This window comes from Haliaeetus albicilla, chromosome 15 (genome assembly GCF_947461875.1).
Source record: "Haliaeetus albicilla chromosome 15, bHalAlb1.1, whole genome shotgun sequence".
Lineage (NCBI taxonomy): Eukaryota > Metazoa > Chordata > Aves > Accipitriformes > Accipitridae > Haliaeetus > Haliaeetus albicilla.
This window is the reverse complement of record NC_091497.1, coordinates 33,370,729-33,379,034: the sequence shown is the minus strand read 5'-3', so window position 1 is coordinate 33,379,034 and position 8,306 is coordinate 33,370,729. Positions and strand designations below refer to the sequence as shown.

General features: G+C 42.6%; 1 protein-coding gene across 4 annotated transcripts in view; it reads left to right on the top strand.

The window, feature by feature from the left end:
* The first annotated feature begins 5,500 nt into the window (after window positions 1–5,500).
* The window catches only part of RCBTB2 (RCC1 and BTB domain containing protein 2), a 33,954-nt gene continuing 31,148 nt past the window's right edge, over window positions 5,501–8,306 (top strand). For 2 of the 4 annotated variants that reach the window (XM_069802711.1, XM_069802713.1), the window contains exon 1: window positions 5,501–5,605. The gene's annotated coding sequence lies outside the window, so the exon portion shown is untranslated. Of the gene's footprint in view, window positions 5,606–5,655; window positions 5,691–8,306 lie in introns of those variants that run through there. The other 2 variants (XM_069802712.1, XM_069802715.1) reach the window with 2 other exon arrangements.

Sequence of the window (8,306 nt, the reverse complement as noted above, 5' to 3'; positions counted from 1 at the left end):
ACTGTTCCACAACTTTCTGGAGCTCCCAGAACTGGGAATAATACTCCTTTGAAACTTTCTCAGAACCAAGAAAAGGGCAACGTTTCTTTTCTATCTTAAGATACTCTTTTTAAACATCCTAGTATGATGTTTACCTGTTTTGCAGTGACGTGATGCTACTGTACTAGCTAAAATTAGACTGCCTTCCAGTGCACTGCCAGGCCTTTCCAGCTTCATATCAACCAAAAATGTAATGAGTATCATCCAGGTCATTAATGAAAATATTGGAAAGAAATGGACCCATGACAGACTTTACAGACATTTATTAAATACATTCATTTGGATAGAGAACCGTTGCTAACTGCTATGAACAAAGTTGTCACCACATATGGCAACGAATTTTTCCCTTCTATTGAGTAAGATCCACGGTATGAGTGCCTATAATGAGAAACATTCTGATGTGAAATGTCCCACATATTATCAGAAGCTAAGGAAATATCTCCTCTCCTCTGTGTTTGACTGGTGTAGCCATCAAATCGTATACATCCATCAGTCAGAAGGTTAGTAGCAAAAATAACTGAACAAGGGCTAGCACTACTGATTTTACACTACGAATATTTTTGCTAATTTTATTTTAGTTTATGGTAGTAGGCTATTAATAAAGCAGAGATTAACAAGGCAAGTAGCAAGTAACAAAGCAGGACAGCACTAAGATAAGGTAATTAGAATTTTAAGGATTGCTTGGATCTTGGTCAGCTTGAGAAGAAAAAACCTATTAAAAGGCAAAACAGTCAAGATAAAGCTACTTAACCACAGTAAGTAATTTTGTTACAGCAAAATGACTTCATGTATTGATCCATAGCGACTATAAGGTACTTCATGCCCACGTCTTCCCTTGAAACGAAGCAGGGATGTGGTCAGAACACAAAACCAAACTTCATGAGTTTGAAAATTCATGGATCCACCAGCAAAACTGAGGCTTCTTAGCCCTTTTTTGCTAAGACGCTTTTTACTGTCAGGAATGTAACCAACCCCAGAGCACATTAAAATGTTTAATTGCTTTTTTGGACCTTTGTCCAACAGAAGACGACAACTCTTCTTAACTAGTTGTCTCTTGGCAACTTCCCCCTTCTTTAACTTGCTCTGTCTGCTTCAGTTCTAACAACCTTATATAAACACAGCCCTAAATCTCTTAAACATCCTCCCATCTTGCATCTGTTGACAGAACTCATCAGCCTACGGTTGCCTTCCACTTTTATCAGTTTGCTCCCACAACGGTTAAAATGGGTCTCTTGTGCTGTCTAATAACTCTGCAGACAACAGCAGTTTCCCCTGATGTTCATAACTGAAATGTCATCCCCCACAGCCACAACACAGGTAATGGGAACCCTCCTACGGAGGTCAGAAGCTGGTTTTATTTTGACCTGAAAGGACTCCCAGCTTTCTCACTTCCTTCCTGCTGACAGACTCTCTAAGAAACAACACAACAAAAGGTTTCCTCAGCACCCTTATTTTGCAAGCAAGTTTAGCAAAGTAAGTCTGTACCTCTGCTGCCTCTGCCCAGCAGTACAGTAGTTGGGCTCGAGCACAGAAATTGTGACTACTGAATGACAACTACAGAAGTCCATGTTTTTGCTTCAAGCCTCAAAATGATATGTCAGTCCAAAGCGTTCTTGTCATCTAGGAAGTACAGAAATCCTTTCCAAATCTTCACATGCTTCAGGGAGATCTGTTAATGAATGTGAGTTCAGTCTGTTTGTAACCCCATTCGATGGAGCTGGATGGATGGCAAGGGCAGCATTCAAGACAGTATGTTTTGGCGTGCTCTGGCCAGAATTCTGTAGCTCATTTTGAGCATCAGATTACTAGGAGTTTAAGATGACAGGGGCAAGTGACGGGTCTGGATGGGATGCTACTGTGGGAGGAGAGCTTGTATGGGAGAAGAGATGATGCTTCAAAAAATACAGAGCTACCATCTAGATGTTGTAGATAATTTTATTAAATGTTTTTTAAAAAAATATTACTACTTCCAAATATCTCCACTTTTACCAACTGGGTGTCTAAAAAAATCTGATCTGCTCTCTGTTTCCCCTCTTTGGCTTCCTCTGGTCCTTAGTAGTAATCCTTCCATCCCTCTCCTTGTGGTATCATCATTATACCAAGGTGTAGCAGACTGACAACTATAAGCCAAGTGTTTGGGTGCAAAATCTCTCCCTGCCTGAACTACATGGGCTAAGCCCTTCTTTTTCTTTGTAGTCCTGGAGAAGAACATGGCCATGCTCTGTGCTGCTTCTAGTGTCGTAGTCACAGAGGAGTACGATCTCCAAAAGCACCTGGCATCTCTCCGTAGCGACCCATACAGGACACTCCAGACTACTGCACTGTGGCACTCATGTACTACAGCTCAGGCCGGCCTACAGATCTGCCCAGTGACTCCTGGAGGGCTTGCAGAATTCTGTGAAGGCAAGCAGACCCTGCTTGCAGAACTTGCATCCTGAACCAGCACTGGTGTGCTGAACTGGTGCTCAGATATTGAAAAAATAAACAACTTCATACTGAAGACATCATACTGAAGAGAAGCAACTGAAATTCTGCGTGGAGTACTTTGGTGCTTGGACCGCTAAGTCAGCTCACTGATTTACAACTGTTTGTGAGTCCTGTTACATTCTCATTTAATGTCTAATTAAATGTTTACATTGTACAAAATAGTCCTGCCAAACTAATGTAAAATAAACATCAGTTAATCAGAAAAGAAAATTAGGTCAACTTCAATCAAGTTATTCTGGAGACCAAGGGGAAATGCAGAAAGTCAAATGAAAAGTAAATTAAGAAAGAGATATGAAGCTCAAACTGCAGAGGCCAAAAATACATTGCTGGTGGAAAAACCAGGAAAATACAATCCTGGTACCTACTCACAAGAGTGTTTGTAAGATGAGAGAGGCACATATTCCCTTCCATTCAGTGCTGTTGAGTTCTAAATCTGCCATTACATTTAGGAAAGAATCAAAACAAACTGGAGGCAGCTCAAATGAAAGGAAGAAAATGAGACAGCTGTAGAACAACTAGCATGTAAGGAAAGGCAGAAATAACAGGATCAGGTTTTTACTTGAAGGAATAAAAAATGGAGACCACTTCCCACTTTCACTGTCAGAAATTTGTGCTCCATTTCTGCTTTGAATTCCTGTGGCTTTCTCTCCATTGCTTCTTGTTATGGCTTTTTCCATTAAATTAAAATGCCACTCAGTACCTAATATTTTCTCATTGTAAGGAACTGTAAACTGTAATCAACTTTAAACTGTTTTTAATAAACTAAACAAATAATCTCTTTAATGATCTCTTATTTTCAAACCACTGATCATCTTTATGCAGCCTATCCAACTTTCAACTTCTCTATCAAAATGTAAGTAGCATTATATGCAGTGTCCCACTAGTTAGCTTAAAATACTAATTACTGGAGGCAAATTACGTTTTAAGTACTGTTGATTCCTCTCTTTATATGTTCAGGAATGACATTAGCCTTTTTCACTTCAACATCCTCTGACATTACACTTTCAGTTGTTGTTCACTGAACTCAATCCTTTAGCTAAATGTTCCAGAACGCAGTTTCTGTGCTTGTAGATCTACATCCATTGCTCCTATATTTAAGGACTTCACCGTATTAAACTGCACTTTGTTTCAGTGGGTCAAATACACCATCTGTTCCACTCATTCTAAGTGTGACCCTCAGCCTAACACAGTACACAGCACTTCCTTGAGTTAAATTGAGCATAACTTTTAGAAAAATACCCAGTACTGTTTTAAAATGTGCACTGAAGAATCAATAAACAGCTCACAGCCCAAGATGAAACTTGTTTTAGGGGACAATTACTCTTTGCTTTAGTGCCAGTCTGAAAATGAATAGCCTCAGCTTCCACTGGGTCTTGTTACCACTGCCTGCTTGACTGAAATTATCAGGTATGTTATTATATTTACACATGCATCTGAGATCCAGGAATTTTTTTCCCCCTGAACTGCATTCAAGAAAACAGAAAACTGTGGTAATAGACAATAAAGTGGCTTTGTGCTATAGAGTGATCATTTTGTTCTATGTAAAGAGAAAACAAAACTATCAGGCATCACATACAGTCCTTATTGAGCCCAGTGCCCCAAAAGTTCGTTGCCTTCCAGCGCACACTCTATACAAATCATTGTGGATATCTCTTTCAAATAAAGAAACCACTCCTAGCAAAAAATACTCTCAATTTTTTCCTGGAAGAACCAAAGTGACTGAGCCAACAAAACAGAAAACACATAACGTTTGCAGATTACAATGCATTCAGGATGCATGCATAGGAAGTTTAATGCATTCTGAAGTGTAAAAAATAGTTGACAAACTAAAAGGGGATAGTGACTCCACAGAACACTACAGTCGGTGGCGGAGAACATGCACGCATTAGGGGAGCACATTAGGAAAGAACACTGGTAGTTGGTATGGCAATACAGGCACTTCATGTGTTATGTATGTGAAGAACAGGATGCAAGGCACGCGTAGCATATCACATGAGACCGTGATACAATGCAGCAAGTATGGAGAACATATTGGTACCTACAATATGGTAGGTACCACCATATCTACACCTTTGGTAACTATAAGGACAAGTTCTTGCTACGTTAGGTATTTATACAAACTTCATTTTTGGACATCCAAAGTTTTGTATCCAAGTATATCAATCTTTAAAATATTAGAACATCCTTATGAGGCTGTCATTCCCACAAGAAAAACCGAGACCTCCCCGAGGTGATAAAGGAATTCAATTTTCAATAGAAGGTTAGATCCTTAGCCCCGGGAGCAAACTTTCTCTTTCTGAATAAGGTTTCCACAGCAATAACTTAACAGTATCATTGGATACCATAGCAAAGGTCTCTGAACATGTACCACAGCAAGACAGCAGGATATTATCACAGTCAAGGTAAGAGGCATAACCAAGCAAAACAGCCAGGCTGTTGCTTTTGGGAAAACTTTTCAAGCCTATCATCTTTGGGGGAGCTTAATTTTAAACATAAATCTCAGGAGAAGTGGAAAAATACTTATATCCTCTCACTTCCCTTGGGAAAAAAACAAATGATTGCAGGTTGGAACGGCATAGCGATATCTGAGATTCCCTTAACAGTCACCTTTGACCACGTGCCTCTGACTATGTGTTGTCTTCACATGTGTTTAGGCCCAGGCGACATTTTGAGGCTTGGTGGAAAGCAGCGTTCTCTCCCTCAATGCTGCACTCGCCCTGAGCATCTCAGCCTTCCCCAGGGCAGCCATGTCATCCACAGTCCTTGGCAGAGAAGATCCAGGAGGGTTTCTCTTCGCCTCAGCTCAGCAGGAGAGAAGCAGTCTCCGGTAAAAAAACCCAAGCAACCCTGCGGTTAGAGCCAACCCCCGCGGGGCTGCCTTCTCCACAGCTGGGCTGGGAGGACAGAGGCCGCGGCGGTAGGTGGATCCCTGGGAGGTGCTAACCCTCTTCCCTCCTCCTCCTCCCCGGCTTCCCTCCCTCCCTCCGCCGCTGAGGAGGCGCCTGAGCGCGGCGGCATCTTCCCTCGTCTCATCGGAGGGAGGAGGAGGGAGGAGGAGCCGCCGCCGCTTGCGGGGAAGGTAAGCGACGGAGGAAGGGGTTCCCCGCTGCCGCCACCCGCCCCGCTTTCCTCGGGCGAGAGCCTTTTCCCGCCTCCCCGCTGAGGTAGAGCGGGTGAGAGCGTTTAGGCTGGGCGCTGGCGGACGTTCCCGCCCCGTCCCGCCTCGCCTCACGCTCAGCCGCTGGCGGGGGTGAGGGGACGGGCGGGCGGGCGGAACGCTTCCCGCCCAGCCGCCGCCGGCGTTGGCCGTGTGGTGAGGCGGGCCGCCGGCAGGCGAATGGGGCGTGTAAGGGCCCGGGTTTGCCTCAGCTGGAAGGCCGCCTGTGTGTGGGAGGGGGGCAAGGGGGTTTTTGTTTCTCCGTGCCGCCGTTTAGCCATCCCACCTGGAGGCCGTAGGTGGGGAGGGAGGGCTGGGGAAGGGAAGAAGGGTGCTGTGGCCTGTTCTGCGTGTGCTGGGCCGGTGTGGCGTCGCGTTTGCCAGGCGCCTGGTTTATAAATGGTCGGTAATGGGGGGGTGGGGGTGGGTGCGCAACTTTTCTCGGGAGTTAAATGTGTGTAGTGTTGGAGGGCTCTGCGCAGTGGAGGTGCGAAGCTTGTGGTGCGTTAGACAAGCTGAGCTTGAGGGCCAGTTGCGGGCTTAAGGCAGAGGAAGGATATTTGGGAAACCGAGGGTTGTTATGTGTGGAAGGTGGGAGGACTGCGTTGTATTTCCCTGTGTGTGGAGATGAAATTTCTAATATTGGTGGATGAAAAGAGAGGGCACGGTTAGCAAGGAGTTTTTACTCCAGGTTATGACCTGAATAAGGTCTGTAGACAGTTGTGTTTGCGCACCACCAGAAACTGTTCGGGCTGAACTAATGTTGAAGGATGTGAAAGCAGTCGTGGGGTAAGGGAAACGTGGAGAAATAATGATCCTGCTGAATGTGGGGTAGGAGAGCTCAGACTGTCCAGATACGAGACACAAATGTCACAGAATGACACGGGATGTGAACGATGTGATGGGCTGTGAAGTAACAGGAAGAGATTGTGTGGATAAAAAAAAAAGTGAAGTGTATCATTGCTTTGAGAAAAGAAAAAGAAAATTATAAGAGCTTTTGATGGTGTCTGCCATAGACCACAAGAATTGGTTTTGCATAAGGATATTGCTTACTGAGAGATAGTATCAGGAATTATGTCACAGGTCAATTTCTTTTGTAGATACAGATAACAGCATCATTTGGGAAGGACATAGAGCAATCCAGTTGTTCTTACATACAACTGCTGTAAGCTTACCAAATAAGCACTGAGTTGCTTTAGACTTGCTCCCAGTAAGTAGTGTGAAAAATTCTGAGAAGAGATGGTTTATTAGACAGCTTGTGATCTTGGATCCCATTTTTAATTAGATTAAATAAGTAGAAATAAAACAGAGGACTAAACAGAGACAGGTTTGAAATTCTCAATTTCAGAAGGGCAAACTTTGAAAAATCAAGAGGATTAATTAGCGATGTTAGTTGTACTGGAGTGCTGAGGGGCCTAGAAGTAAAGAAGGTATGAAGCTGTTTTATGCCAAAGGTAGGCTCTATTTGGAATTTATATCAAAAAAATGAGTAGAGGTCTATTGAAAAGAACTTTTGTCCATCTCAAAAAGCATTTTAGGAATAAACACTAGAAAAAGGATGGCTAAGCCAAGAAAAATATAAGAGAGAAAGTACAGTTCTAAAGTGAGAATTGGCAGAAGTAATTCTGAGTTAGTTATAGGCAATTGTTTTTTAGAGCTTCTTTAATCATCTAAGTAAAAATAAGGATAGAAGTAAGACCATTGAGTGATAAAGTTGAGGTAAAAAAAACACCTTGGCATCATGATGCATATGATCTGTTGCAGTTTGGAAGTGGCTACTGCAGTGAGTAGATTTAATAGTAGATGCTTAAACTTATACCACAAAGAATAACATTTTGTCTCTTAATTATTTTTTAAGAGTTGGGAAACCTCTATGTGTTACGTCTAATCCAATGCTCTTGCCACTTGATGTTTGTTGGTCAGTTCCAGTATCAGAAGACTGTGAAAGAAATACCCAAATGGACAGTTACACAGACACTTACTTGCAGAGGAAGTGGGCTAACTTTTCTTTCATATACACATTCTACTTACTATCGTATCTCTCTCTTCTGTACCATATGGTATCTTTTTATGCAGACAGCTATTACTATAAAAGTTTAAACTATCAGAATTCCCAGCTCCAGGTATATAATACCTGTTATATGTGTGTATGTGTATATATTTAATTTCTTTTAGGTATGCATTTATATATATGTGTTTGATGTATATACCTAGGCAAATTCTGACTTTTGTGTCAGGGAAAGATTGCACCATCCTCCCAGCCACCCAGGTGTTGCATGCGGGACTCATGGGAAGTGCTCTGGCAAGTGCACAATGTTACAGGGAAGCATAGCTACAGCCGGATTTGTGCTGGAACCATGCTAGACGTCCTCTTCAAAAAACTCTTCTCTTGGTGACCCAATGTGTAGCCCTCTTAGCTGTACGCAGGAGCCCTTATCATGGACCAGGGCTCCGATGTTCAGAAAGACTGTGCTAAACTGAAGTAAGCAAGGAACGTAGAAAAGAAAGCCAGGTGTCGTTTAGTAATGCTTATGTTTAGGGTGTTTGTTAAGGCTTAGAATGTTTTAGAAGATAGGTTTTATAAATTAAAGCTTTTAGTCTAAAGGAGGCTAGAATGACCTTC